We start from the raw sequence: 15,513 nt of genomic DNA on the forward strand, positions 1-15,513 counted from the left end.
AGAATGGAGAACGACCGATTGAAATTTGTGAACAGTTGGATCTGAAAATTACCAACACATTTTTAAACACAAGGATATTTATAAATGTGCTTGGCAACGGAATACTAGAGAACTTCGTTACCTAACAGATTATACTATCATTAGACAGACAAGTAGTTTCAAGGGAGCAGATGTTAGATCTTATAGACGAGCCCAGTGTGGATCAGACCATTATTTAGTATAAATGAAGAGGCCGTGGAAGAATGCAAAGAATGATCCTAACAATATTAAAACGAATTGTGCTTAAAAAGCTCAAACTCTTTACTTCAATATTGACACCCTACAAGATGAAAGTATACAAGCATTCTTTGCTCCCAGAATAGAAAAAAAAAACACTGGAAGAATTATATGAAGGAAGAACAGAGGAAATGTATGATTACATAAAACCCAGTGTTATAAATGCAGCAACAGAGGAGCTGGGCATGAGGGGAGACAACTACAGCCGTACAGCAGAATGATGGTCGGAGGAAATAGAAGTGGCAGTTAAAGAAAATAGGAACGTATTCAACCGGTGACTGAATGATAAATCGGAAATCGGAAGTAACAAGAACAATTCACGAGAAAAAAAAAAATAAGGATAGCGCAGAATGAATAAGCATGGGAAAGGACTTGTCAATTGCAATCTAGGATTTGGAAGACAAGCGTTGTCAGTATTAAAAGAATTTCGACAAGAGAGAAAAGCCAAAACCAATATTCAACTAATAACATAAAAAGAATGGAAGAATGTTTCCGCAAATAATTAAATTAGGATAGAGGAGAGTATCTGGAGGTAGGAATAGTGGAAGGAAATGAGCAGGAAGGGAAGGAGTTCCAAGCTTTGGAAACCGACGTAAGTAAGGTATTAAGAACAGGGAAGAACGGTAAATCACCTGGTCCACGCAGTATCAGTCTGGAGTTCTTAAAATGTGGTGGTGACAAAATTGTGAAACTAATAACACGGTTATTCAAATAGAATGCTACTTTCACGGAAATTTAGAACGAGTAAGCGTCTGTTACAGGGCTGCTCCATGTCACCAATGTTAATTAAAATCTATATAGACATCAGTCTTAAGACATGGTCTCGTAAATGCAGTGGGATAGGGCTAGAAATTAAAGATGGAGTTTATTTACATCAACTACTATTTGCTGATGACCAAGTAATTACAGCACAAGACGGGGAGGCTGCAAATTGTATGTGTAAGCAATGAGCAATAGAATACAGGAACTTCGGATTGAGAAGTAATTACCAGAAAACAGAATACCTTACTAATAAGCCAGAAGACTTATACGTAGATGGAAAGAAAATTAACATCAGTACTAAAAGAATTAGCAGTGAAAGGTAGGTCGCTGGGATGTTCAATTCAATCTTATGGAGCAGAAATCTAAGAAACCGAACCAAAAAAATATATAAATCAGCACTAGAGAGCGTAGTTATGTATGGAGTGAAGATTTGGGCTACAAATCTGAAACACCCAAAAAAACAGCAAGCAGTAGAAATGGACTTCTGGAGAAGATCGGGAAGAATTTCTAGAAAAGAGAAAGTCAGAAACGACGAAATAGTTAAAAGAATGGAAGTAAGAGAAGGAATACACGACGTGACCGATAGAAGGAAGTTACAATGGTACGGGAATGTAAGAAGAATGGAAAAAGCCAGAATTCCGAAAATGTTTCTGGAATGGTACCCAGAGGGAAAGAAAAGAAGAGGAAGTCCGGTGACAACCTGGCTCCAAAATGTACGATTAACAATGGGAAGACTTGGCTCAGAAGAAGAAGATATACAAGATCGAAACACCTGAAGGGACATTCTGAGGAGATAAATTAATATCTTATGTAAAAGATGTAATAATTTCCGGATATTTGTTATGTTGGAGAAAAACCTTATATAAAGGAAAATTTCAATAAATAATAATGTTAGTTATTACAAGCATTTTATTATGAAATACGGCTACAGAGCCGTGGGCCACCAATTACCTCTTTCGGGCTGCGCGTGGCGCAGAAGCTGCTGTTTGACAACCACTAGTGGTTTGAGATGTGACGTTGTTACTGCAATTCGTGTATAATATAGTAATTGTATCACTATTAAATGTTTATTCTAAAACGTAAGTACTGACTATTAATATTGACGATCCTGGAATGTCATTTTTGCTTTTTTTTTTTTTTTTTTTTTTGCTCTATGGTTTTTTATTTTATGTAATCTAATCTGACTGCAAAGGAAAATATTTGGGAAAGACGCTGCGACATGTAATATATATTCTTGGGCACCGAATCTAGTAGTCTTTGTATTAAAATGCGTCATGATCCGTCTTCAGTACTTGAAGTGATGTTTTCTGAAACATGCAAATAATAGGCTGTTGTTTACCTGCAACGTTGGCACCGCATGCTAGTTGAGTAAGTGAATCATTTCACGTTCACTTCACTGTAAACTTTCGTTGCAGAATTTTTTTTGGGAAGATGATTAAAGAAGAGACACGTATTTAGAAGTATTTTGGTTGACAGTTATTACTCTTCACTTTGTTTCTCGGCACGAATTGTTACCATGCATCCTTCATCAATCACGCCAGAACTTCGTGAAACATTTGAATACTTTCCGCACTTGCAATACTTAAGTCTTTCTTGCATCCACGGCAGACTATCCCAAGTATTTACTTTATCAGTTCCTTGCACGTATTCCCACGGCATCCATATCCTACTCTATCCTCTCGCTGCTACTGTCTGACCCTCACTGACATAGCAGCCACTGAAGCAGGCAGTCTTTAATTGAGTTCCGCGATATGATCATGTGAGCAGCACGCAGAGGTAGACAGAATATATTCCTCTGAACAGTTACTTCTCTTTACAACACTTCTATAATCAAACAGCTACAAGGAGTCACACACTTTTGGGGCAAATTCGAATATTTATTTACATACGAGTGTCTATAATAATCTGTGCGTTAATACAAGGGTGAGTCAAATGAAAACCTTAACTTTTGTAATAACAAATCGAAATTTCGCTCCGTTATCCTGTAAGTAAGTAATGATGGAGTACTGAATAGAATTGGGGAGAAGAGGAGTTTGTGGCACAACTTGACAAAAAGAAGGGACCGGTTAGTAGGACATGTTCTGAGCCATCAAGGGATCACAAATTTAGCATTGGAGGGTAGCGTGGAGGGTAAAAATCCAAAGCACAAAGAGTAGAGAAGGGAAAGTACATTTAGTTGTATGTATATAATGCGCCGATCTTTTATTTTAAGTTAACAAAGCATAAACACTTGTTTATCAAATGCTAGACGTAAGTATGAACCACGTGTATGGTAATAGCTCTTTACTAAGCTCAAAAGTAGTCCTAGTGAAAATAATTTCACTTGTTTTAGGTCTTAATTTAAGCTTTGCTGTACTCTGCTATAGCATCTGAAGATGGCCTTTGAAGCCCAAAACAAGTATTAATTATGATTGTATCATAAAATAGTAATTGTGTCAAAAATTAAAATAAATATATATCTTAAAATAAGTAAATCACCGTCACCGCAAACGGAAGGTCGTTTTTTTCCAGAGTACTGAGCATGCTACGCATCAGTTGTCAAACGTGTGATGTATTTGCCACAACATGTTTCGGTGCAACGTTATTCCATTATCATGTTCTATAAAATAAGGAAACACAATAGTACATCGCAGCAGTACATATACTTACAATTGTGTAAGGACTTATATCGTCCTTTAGTATAAGAAAACATAAAGCTTCTATCCATTAGTCGTCCTCAAAAATAAAAAGCCAGCAGCAAACATTCATTTTCAAACATTGTAAGATAGTGTAGAGCCATGTGAGTATACTATGTGCCAACATGAGATGTTCAAGGAAGAGTTTTATGTTTAACAAAACACATCTGCTGGTGCAATAACGCAGGGAGTAAAAAACAAGCCATTCTAACATAGAGTTATACGTAGAACAAAGAGATAGAAAATATGTATGTATGTATGAACACACTAAGCAGATTCAGAAGGATGTAGGTTGCAGTAAGTGCTGCGAGATGAAGAAGCTTTCACAGAATAGGGTAGCATGGACAGCTGAATCAAACCAGTCTCAGGACTGTAGACCACTATAACAACATCCTGTAAGTTGGTAAGCGTGCTACAAACAGCGTGCAGAATGGCCTGTAGGTGGCAGCATAGTGCAGATGTACACATACCGTCGCAGTATCAGTATGAAGATGGCCGCCCCACTTGCGACTTGCACCAGGGAAGAACTGCGTTCTGTTATTCGGTTTTTGCGTAGTGAAGGTGTGAAACCTATTGAAATTCATCGACGAATGAAGGTTCAGAACGGTGATGCACGTTTGTCACAGCAGCAAGTCTACGAATGGAGTAGGAAGTTCGCAAATGATGTGACTTCAGTGGAAGATGCTCCTCGTCCAGGTCAGGCACAACGAGTTGTGACTCCACAGAACTTTGCAGCAGTCGTAGCCATAGTAAAGGAAAACCGCCGAGTGACACTGAATGACATTGCAGCATGTGTACAGATTAGTCATGGGTCAGCACACCACACTGTGCATGATGTGCTCCAGTTTCACAAAGTGTCTGCAAGATGGGTGCCATGGCAGCTGACTCCTGAAATGAGAGAATGATGTGTTGATGCTTGTGAAGAACTTCTTCGGCGCTTTGAACGAGAAAGTGATCGCTTCCTTGCAAGATCGTTACTAGGGACGAAACCTCGGTTCATTTCCACCAACCGGAGACGAAGAGAGCGAGCAAGGAATGACTCCATTTCAAGTCACCAAAACCAAAGGAGTTTCGAACAGAACCATCAGCAGGGAAGGTTATGCTGACTCTCTTTTGGGACGAGAAAGGCGTGATTTTGGAACATTACATGCCTAGAGGGACCACTGTCAACAGTGCATCACACACAGATCTCCTAAAATATCATCTGCGGCCTGCAATCAAATCAAAGAGACGTGGATTGCTGTCAGCAGGTGTCCTTTTGCAACATGACAATGCAAGGCCCCACACTGCCCGTACAACCGTTGCAACAATCACAGACCTGCATTTTGAGTGTCTTCCTCATCCACCATACTCACCAGACCTTACCCCAAGTGATTTCCATATGTCTGGACCACTCAAAGACGCAATGGGAGGAAAGAAGTTCCGTTCTGATGAAGAGGTACGCCACGTGGTGCATGAGTGGTTGCGCGGACTACCAAAAGAATTTTTTTCTAAAGGAATTTATGCACCCTGTAAGCGCTGGAGGACTTGCATTGAGCGTGGGGGAGATTATGTTGAAAAGTTATATAGCTTTGTACCACTACTGCTCAATAAATAATATTCAACAAATATTTAAGGTTCTCATTTGACTCACCCTCGTACAGCTATGAGGTGACATCTTAGGTATCCCACGATAAGACCACCTTCCAGCATAAAAGAATTTCACGTTTGCTCAAATAACTTACGGGATTGCTGTCGGGTGACGTCGTCGACCACCGTCGATATTTCGACAGGAGCACACCCTGCCATTCTGAAGGTACAAATGCAAGGAGGAAGATAAGTGCAAGGAAATTTAATACCTCGGTTCACAGAGGAGAGACAAGGAAGATACCACACACAAAACAAGTGTCAACACAAACAAAGATAACCAACATCAGAAATATCGATAGTGACTATTAATCAACAAGTGAGGTAGCACTAATCCTGTCCCTCTGTTTTTTGATGAGAGGCAGAGCCGGATTCCGAGCAGCATTTAAACAAAATCCACCATCTCTGTTAATAAGGTTGCTTGATAGTTTGATTTCAACTGCTTCCTTAATAACACTATCTCAAGAGCTGGGCGTGCAAGCCAGAATCTCCGTGTTGTTGTATTCCATAGGATGACCGGTGTCAAGCCAATGTTCTGCAATAGCGGTTTTGCTCGGCTGTTGTAAGCGTGTGTGACGCTTATGTTCAATACACCGGTCTTCCACAGTCCTGATTGTCTGACCAATATATGACATGCCACAACTGCAAAGAATACAGTAGACACCAGCCTTACGCAAACCAAGATCATCTTTTACGGACACCAAAAGGGCCTTAAGCTTAGAAGGTGGTCGAAAAACACATTTCACATCATATTTCCGCAAAATACGGCCAATCCTGTTGGATAGTGTTGTTGAGGAAGCATTTGAAATCAAACTATGAAGCAACCTTATTAACAGAGATGGTGGATTTTGTTAAAATGCTGCTTGGAATCCGGCTCTGTCTCTCATCGAAAAGCAGAGTGACAGAATTAGTGCTACCTCACTTGTTGATTAATACTCACTATCGATATTTCTGATGTTGGTTATATTTGTTTGTGTTGATACTTGTTCTGTGTGTGGTATCTTCCTTGTTTCTTCTCTGTGAACCGAGGTATTAAATTTCCTTGCACATTTCTTCCTCCTTGCATTTGCGCCTTGAGAATGGCAGAGTGTGCTCCTGTCGAAATATCACCCAGCAGCAAACCCGTAAGTTACTTGAGCATTCAATTCGCCGGGAAAAGTTGAGGTCTCACAATATCGCGTTTGCAGGTCTAGTTTTACAAAAATGTCCTAAATTTCGTATTGCATAACAGCTATAAGATCATTAGCATCTCATTTCTGAACACAGAGAAAACAGCCCAGAAGGACCCGGAAGTCTCTTTTTCCCGAGCGAATTTGGAAGTGAAACAAAGGAAATGAAAGTATCTGGACTGTATGCAATCTTCTACCAAGCACTCCATGAGAGGTGCCGACCATCGATGCTGATTGAGCCAGACGTGAAAATCGGATTCCTTTCGCCCGGTTCCAAGCCTGGTGCGGATGATATCGTCTCGACAGCATCCGTTCTGCAGCGCCGAGGGTGTAGAGTATCACGATCGGAAAGAACCTGGCGTAACTCGGCGACATTTCACGGAAAAATTAATTCCCAAGCTCGGCCCGCTCGGAGCGGGCGAAGCGTATTGAAACAGGACTAGGGGTGGTAGGGTGGAGGGGGGGTGGGGTTAGGTAGATAGAGTGGCTCGCCCTGGTATCGATCCAACAACCCCTTCCCCCCCTTCGCCCCGCACACAGCACTTTTCTTGATTCGCGACGCCTGCCCGTGCACTTCTTTAGTCATCCGCTGCCGTCGCATCCATCTTCATTCGCTGTTTTTGCCTGACTTCGGTTTTCGTTATATACGCCGGGCAGAGCGGGAGTTTACTTGCCTGATTACCAGGGCGCTCCATCGGCGACGTGATGCGCTTATCAAGCGCCGCACGCCCCCGCTCCTTACCCGGGTCGCTCTTACATTAAGGCGCTGCGCCGAGACACGGCTCACCCTCCCCCTCAAGGAGTTGGTTCGAGGGATGAGCGAGGAGAGGGTTGGCGGAGAGAAGGGATGGAAACCTGGGCGAATGGGGCCAGCCGGGCGTTGGAGGGGAGGGTGGGAAGGGGGGGGGGCGGCTCAGGTCACGCCTCGACACTTGGCAGTCTAATGCCGCTCAGGGTCTGCGAGTAAACAGGTGGGCCACGGGATCAGAGCCGTGCAAAAACGAAGACTTCAAAGGAATGGAGAACTTTAACGAATGCGGCAGACTTCCCTCCATTTTATACACTAATCCTCCGACAGTTAAAAGGCGTATGTATACCTTCCAGGTGTTATCTCGACAGTGTACGCTAAAAACAAGGGTGATATCATACTGGATTAGAAACGTGTATTCAGCGAAAAATAAGACTTGTACACATTGCGTTTTGGGCCACCAATTGACAGCAAGCAGTACACCTCACAATCTGCCACATACCCCCCCTCTCTCTCTTAGCACACACCAATATTATTTTAGGGCCAATAAAATTAAATGTGACGTCGGTGTTCAATTGACATCGTTAGGAAAGCTACATAGTGAAGCAACCACTCCCCAGATAATTAATTAGTCTTCGCCTTGAAGAAGGAATTTTGTTATTTTTTTCATAATGTGGGGCCACACTCATTATATATTTCTTTAATGTCAGTACCGCCATTAGACTCTTTTTTCTTTGCAGTGGTACATTTACACGATCATGATTTCGGCTTTCAATTGCCGTTGTCAAGTGTTTTAATGTCACACAGTGTCTAAGATGGCATACTGTCGTATTTAAAATACACTATTAGACACATTAACCCTCAGACAATGTGTTTAATAGTGTATTTTAAATACGACAGTATGCCATCTCAGGCACTGTATAACATTAAAACACTTTATAATGGCAATTTAAAGCCGAAATCATGAAAGTGTAAATGTAACGCTGCAATTAAAAATCAGTCTAATGGCGGTACTGACTTTAAAGAAGGCAATTTGTCTTTGCCTTGAGGAAGTCAGCTGCAGCTCCACCGATACGTCGGTTTATTTTAACACTTTAGGTGTCTTATAATATAACATGGCTGTACAACCAGAAGGACTTAGACACTGGTCACTGTAGTCTCTGTATTTATATCAGCAGATATTCTAAGCTATTACATAAATCATAACAAACCTATATCTGAGATAGGAGCCACAGGCAAATTTAAAGACGTATTAAATTGCAATAAACAAACACAATTGATCCTTAGTGTCAGGCTGCTGTCACCCAAGTATCCTGACGCTATGGCTCGATAGTTTCTTTATCACATTTATAACATGCCTTTAGATTTTTTTATTCCTATCTTCGGTATAAATTTTTTACTTTAACGTGAGAAACTCATATGATGGCGATCGTATGATTGAAACTGGGAATAAATTAAGGGAAAAAATTATACAACGACAGACTGCTCATTATTCCGCAGTTATTATACTTACTATGTATCACTGCGTCCTTCAGTGTGATAATGGCACATTTCAGAAAGATAAACGGTAATCTATTCTCGTTTGGATTGTTTGGGTCACGAGACCAGACAGCGAGGTCATCGGTCTAATCGGATTAGGGAAATACGGGGAAGGACGTCGGCCGTGTCCTTTCAAAGGAACCATGCCAGTATTTGCCAGGAGCGATGTGGGGAAACCACGGAAAACTTAAATCAGCATGGCTGGACGCGGGATTGAACCGTCGTCCTCTCGATTATGTCCTATAAACGATCGATGAGATTCACGTGGAACGATCTAGGTGGCCAAATCGTTCCCTCGAATTCTGCAGAATGTTCTTCAAACCAGTCGAGAACGTCTGTGGCCCAGTGACATGGTGCATCGTTGTTTGGGAACATGAAGTTCATGAATGGCTGTTAATATTGTCGAAGTATTCGAAAATAGCAGTTTACAGTCAATGATCGGTCCGGTTAGAGCAGAGGACACAGTCCATTCCATGTCAACACCGCTTGCGGCGTTATGAAGGCACCAGCCTACACAGTGCCTTGTTGACGTCATGGGTCCATGCCTTTATGGAGTCTGCACTACACTCGAACCTTACCATCAGCTCTTATCAACTGAAATCGGGACTCATCTGACTACGCCACCGGTTTTCCAGTCGTCAAGGGTCCAGCCGCTTTGATCACATACCAGGAAAGGGGCAGCACCCGCTTGTGTTGTATGCTGCCATAGCCCATTAACGCCAGATTTCGCCGAACTGGCCTAGCGCATAGGTTCATCATACGTCCCACATTCTGCGGTCGTTTTACGCAGTGCTGCTTGTCTGTTACCACTGACAACTCTGTGCCAACGACGCTGCTCTCGGTGTTACGTGGCGGCCGTCAGCCACCGCGCTGTCTGTGGTGAGAGGTGATGCCTGGAATCTGGTATTCTCGTCACACTCTTTGTGGTATCGATAGCCAGGATGCCACGGTGCAGCTGCCAGTTTAGTTGGCACCGCGACAGACAACGACCACAGCGCCCTCTAGCAGGCGCAGTTCAGATCTACGAGCACCACGGTAGATTCAGCCCATTTGATCCAGAGCAGACGGTCGGGACACTTCGCACCTCATTGCAAAGTTATCTATTCTTGCTAGAGTAAAGGTTATTTCAATTAATACTGCAGTACCGACGTGTATTACCTTTTGCCGCTCCTACTCACTTCCTTCGTTCGGCTAACCTTTCAGTTTCCAGGAGCAGACCCGCGCGCCGTCTTCCAGGCGGGATACACAACTCTTGACCCTGTCGATCTCGGAATATTGAATTCTCTGGAGATTTCTGAAAAAGAATGTCCCATGCTGCGAACTACAACTGTCATTCCACGTTCAAAGTCTGTTAATTCACGTCATGCGGCAATAACCAGGTCGGAAACCTTTTCACATGAATCACCTGAGTTCAAATGACAGCTCCGCCAATGCACTGCCCTTTTATAGCTTATGTGATACTACCGCCATCTGTATATGAGCATGTCACTACCTTGTGACCTTTGTCACCTCATATTAGAACACCGGTCTCTACTATATACTAGAGAAAACTATAATGTCATGTACATGTTGTGAGAGCGTCTAATGCTTCTTTCAGAGAAACAGAGGTAACGCTGCGTCGGACGCCAACCGTTGCCATAGAGACGCACGAACGCTAGTACTTCCATCCTAGCGATAACTTGTCATGCTAGCGGGTCAGTGAAACTATATGACCTGCTGCGTGCTCAGCATTATTCACTCTTCAGTTGCCTGTAGAACAGTCGCATATCAAAAAGTTGTAGAGTATCTCTACGAAACATTATTATTATTGAAACTTCCTGGCAGATTAAAACTGTGTGCCCGACCGAAACTCGAACTCCGGACATTTTCCTTTCGCAAGCAAGTGCTCTACCAACTGAGGTACCGAAGCACGACTCACGCCCCGTCCTCACAGCTTTACTTCTGCCAGTAAAGCTGTGAGGACCGGCGGTGAGTCGTGCTTCGGTAGCTCAGCTGGTAGAGCACTTGCCCGCAAAAGGCAAAGGTCCCGAGTTCGAGTCTCGGTCGGGCACACAGTTTCAATCTGACAGGAAGTTTCATATCAGCGCACACTCCGCTGCAGAGTGAAAATCTCATTCTGGATTATTATTATTATTTTGTAGTATTCTGCCAAGTGGCAGGTCCATGTCTTCGTACGGAGAATCTCTGATTCCACTGTTCCCTGTCTTCAGCTTCTTCCTTCAGTCTGTTGTATCTCCTTCCATACTTCATGTCGTTCAGATGAATTCTTCTTCCTCCTCGTCCTGCGTTTTCTCTAAGTTTCCCTTCGATGACATCATGCATGAGTCCCTCGTGTCTAAGTACATATCCAATCCAGTTGGCGTTTCTCTGAAGAATTGTAGGCAGAATACTTCTCTTCTCTCCTACTCTTTGCAGTACATCGTCATTTTTTATGCGATCTGTCCACTTGATCTTTCCCATTCTTCTCCAGCACCACATTTCAAAGCTCTCTAAGTATTTTTTCTCCTTATTTCTCACGGTCTATGCCTCTGCTCCATACAGTGGAATGCTCCAAATGTAGCACTATATCAGCTTTTTCCTCAATGCCAAACTCAACTTTCTGGTCAGCAGAGTCCTCTTATTGCTGAAAACAGCTGTGGCCATGGCGATTCTTGGTGCAATGGGCATCCTTTGTGATAAAACTTCCCAGGTACTTGAACTGATTCACATTTTCCAGTTCCCAATTGTCAACAGTTATCTTCAAGTGTTTCTCACGTTTTAATATGCGCATCACTTTTGATTTTTCGATATTGATTTCCATACGAAACATAAAAGTGATTATCAATATAACTTAAATCCTAAATTCATCATGGGGCTTCACTTCCATGTTTATGTTTTGAAGGCACCGGAAATTTAATTATAACGGCGGTATAAATATCTGAATCGGTGAGTTTGATCTCTTAATAGGATGCATCGATTAGTTCATGAATAACGTATGTAAAATACGTTGAAGAGCGAAAGAAATTGCTACATCTGCCTAATATCGTGTACGGCTTCCGCGAGCACGCAGAAGTGGCGCAACACGACGTGGCATCGATTCGACTAACGTAGTAGTGCTCGAGGGAACTGACGCCGTGAATCCTGCAGGGCTGTCCATAAATCCGTAAGAGTACGACGGGATGGACATCTTTCCTGAACAGCACGTTACAAGGCATCCCGGCTATGCTCAATAATGTTCATTTCTGGAGAGTTTGATGCCCAGCGGAGGTGTTTAAACTTAGAAGAGTGTCCCTGAAGTCACTCTGTAGCAGTTCTGTCCTGCTTAAATTGCCCAAGTCCGTAGGAAAGAATAATCGACATAAATGGATGCAGATGACCAGACAGGATGCTTAAGTACGTGCCACCTGTCAGAGTCGTATCTAGACGGATCAGGAGTCCCATATCACTCCAACTGCACACGTTCCACGCCATTACATAGGCTCCATCAGCTTGAATACTCCACAACTGACATGCAGGGTACATGGATTCATGAGGCTGTCTCCATACCCAACACGTCCATCAACTCGATACAGCTTTAAATGAGACTCGCCGACCAGGCAACATGTTTCCAGTCATCAACAGTCCAATGTCTGTGTTGACATGCCCAGGCAAGTCGTAAAGTGTGGTGTCGTGCAGTCATCAAGGGTACACTAGTGGGCCTTCGCCTCCGAAAGCCCATATCGATGATGCTTCGTTGAATGGTTAGCAGGCCGGAACTTTTTGGTAGTCCAGCATTGAAATCTGCAGCAGTTTGCGAAAGGGTTGCACTTCTGTCACCTTCAACGATTATCTTCAGTCGTTGTTGGACCCGTTCTTGCAGGATCTTTTTCCGGCCGCAGTGATGTCGGAGATTTGATGTGTTAGCAGATTCCTAATATTCACGGTACGCATGTGAAATGGTCGCACGGCAAATTTCACACTTCATCACTACCTCGGAGATGCTGTGTCGCATCGCTTGTGTGCCGACTATAACGCCACGTTCAAACTCACTTTAATCTTGATAACCTGCCGTTTTACCAGCAATAATCGATCTAACAACTGGGACAGGCACTTGTTGTCTTATTTAGGCGTTGCCTACCGCAGCTCCGTAATCTACCTGTCTACATATTTCAGTATTTGAATACGCATGCCTGTACCAGTTTCTTTGGCGCTTCTGTGTAATGTAAATTAAAGAGCAAATCCATAAGGGATACGAATAGGGTCGCCACGAGCGTATTTCTGGATAATACTGGCTCAATTAATGTTCATTTACTGTCAGAGATAACCAATTAATTCAACCACGGTTTCATTCAACTTATTAAAAAAAGTCAAGAATGAGAACTGAGTTCACAGCATCTCTATGCAAATAAAAATTAAGTAATCATCACATCACCATCATGTCAAAGAAGTTATTCATCATTTCAAAGGTGACACGTGAATGGTGCTTAGTTAAAGTTTTCCTCCGAAATTAACATGATAGGAAATGAAAGAAGTATGTAAACAGTTGCGTGAAGCGCATGTTACAGGTAAGAGATTAGAGAAAGGTAATGTATAGAAGTGGATCCCTCTCTCCTCTAGCAGCCGAGGTCCTGTCGTCTAGCGATCGCATTGCAGCACTGGCTTACCGTGTTGTTAGGAATCTGCGTGATATCGCCGTACGCTGTGCTGCGAGTGCTACTGCTAGCTAGGGCAGAGCTACTGCCGACTAACGTAGGGCAGGCTGTTTCGCCTGCGACCGCAAGATGTGCTCACCTTCTCAGACGCGATCGCGGAAAATTTGTCCAAGTCCCAAGAACTGCTTAATCAAACTATGGCGATTTGGCATAAGGCCGATGTTCCGATCTGCTGTCGAAGTCACGGTGATCCCTAGAACACATCCAGGGCGAAATCCCCATGAGTGTCCACTCAGAAAGGTCCCTCATTTCCGTTCAAACCTCAGTGTCCGTGACTGAAAATTGTAAGTAGGCTATTTAGGTTTTTACTGTGGTAACGTCACGTAACGCTCTGTATGAAAATCACTGACTTTGCTGTGTGCAGTCTGTGGCTGGTTGGACTCATTGTTGGAATATTCGCTTGTGTAGTGTTGGGCAGTAGGATGTGAACAGCGCGTAGCGTTGGGCACTTGGTGGTGAGCCGCCAGCAGTGGTGGATGTGGGGAGAGAGATGGCAGAGTTTTCAGAGCAGACGATCTGGACGTGTGTCCATCGTAAAAAGGAAATTTGTAAGACTGGATGTCGTGAACTGATATATATGTTATGACTTTTGAACACTGTTAAGGTAAATTCATTGTTTGTTCTCTATCAAAATCTTTCATCTGCTAACTATGCTATGCCTATCAGTAATTAGTGTCTTCAGTAGTTAGAATCTCTCATTTAGCTAGCAGTATTAGCGCTCGGTGTGTTGCAATAGTTCGAGTAACGAAGATTTTTGTGAGGTAAGTGATTCATGAAAGGTAACGGTTATTGTTAGTAAGGGCCATTCTCTTGTTGTGATTATTGAAAGTCAGATTGCGTTGCCCTAAAAAAAAAATATATTGTGTGTCAGTTTATTGATCATCAGAATAAGTAAAGAGAGAAATGTCTGAGTGCGTTCAGTTTTGCTCAGCTGTTTGAAAATCAAATAACGTAAGAGGCTTATCGGCACAGTCATTTATAATTTTTCTAAGGGGACGTTTCATATGTCGACCCTTAGCCGATGATACCTCGCTGGAATCTTCTGATTTTTTATGTAGTTTGTGTAATTAGTGTAGTTATTGTTTATTGCTAGCACGTAATTGTAGAGAAAAACTCCTTTGTAGTTGTAGTTTTTCATTGTTGTACTGTTAAACAGTTGTGGCATGCATGTAGATTTGCACCAAGTATTTCGCAGCCGCGATTCCAATTAATTGGATATTATTTTCGGTGCTATTTTAATGTGTTTTCTTATTTTGCTCTTCAGATTGTGCTTTTCTGCGTTATCTTATGAATTATTGTGACAATTATGGCGTGTGAGAAACGTAATACAACGCTCCAAAGTAAACTTAGAAAGGACAGTGAAGACGAGAGTAGTGTGTTAGCGCCACCGTGTAATGAATTAACTAATGTTCGACACAGTAATTTGGTAAATGTGCATAGGGGAAAGGACCAGGCAACAAATTATCGTGTAGACAGTGAAACAGCTAGTGAACAGGGAAGCATTATCGATCGATCGGTCGGCAACAGCTCGCCCCAGGATTCTGAAATGTCAGGACACAATCTTACAAATACCGTAGATTCAGGTTTTGCGTCGTCACATTTTTCTCAATTAAGTCAAGACACATTTTCTACTTTTCAAAATGTGAATGTTGCAGGTGCAAATGCACTGCCGAAAAGCATAGAGGAACAGAATCCAGACACTAATACATTATTATTGCAATTAATGCAACAAATGAAACAAAATCAAAAACAGATGGAACAAAATCAGAGACAAACACAGCAACAGCTTCAAAAGTTAGATACAATGGAACAAAATCAGGAACGAACACAGCAACAGCTACAAAAGTTAGACACAATGGAACAAAATCTTCAAAAGTTAAACACAGTTGAGCAAACGCTTGAACAAACACGTGAAGATTTAACTGCTGAGTTACTTAAAATCGAATCGAAACGTCAAATAGCCTGTAATGACGTAAAAACACAAATTTGTGAGCATTTCCAACCCATTTTTTCGAGTCATGAAAATGCATTACAGAATCACGAACCAG

Source organism: Schistocerca americana, chromosome 1, assembly GCF_021461395.2.
Source record: "Schistocerca americana isolate TAMUIC-IGC-003095 chromosome 1, iqSchAmer2.1, whole genome shotgun sequence".
NCBI classification, from domain to species: domain Eukaryota; kingdom Metazoa; phylum Arthropoda; class Insecta; order Orthoptera; family Acrididae; genus Schistocerca; species Schistocerca americana.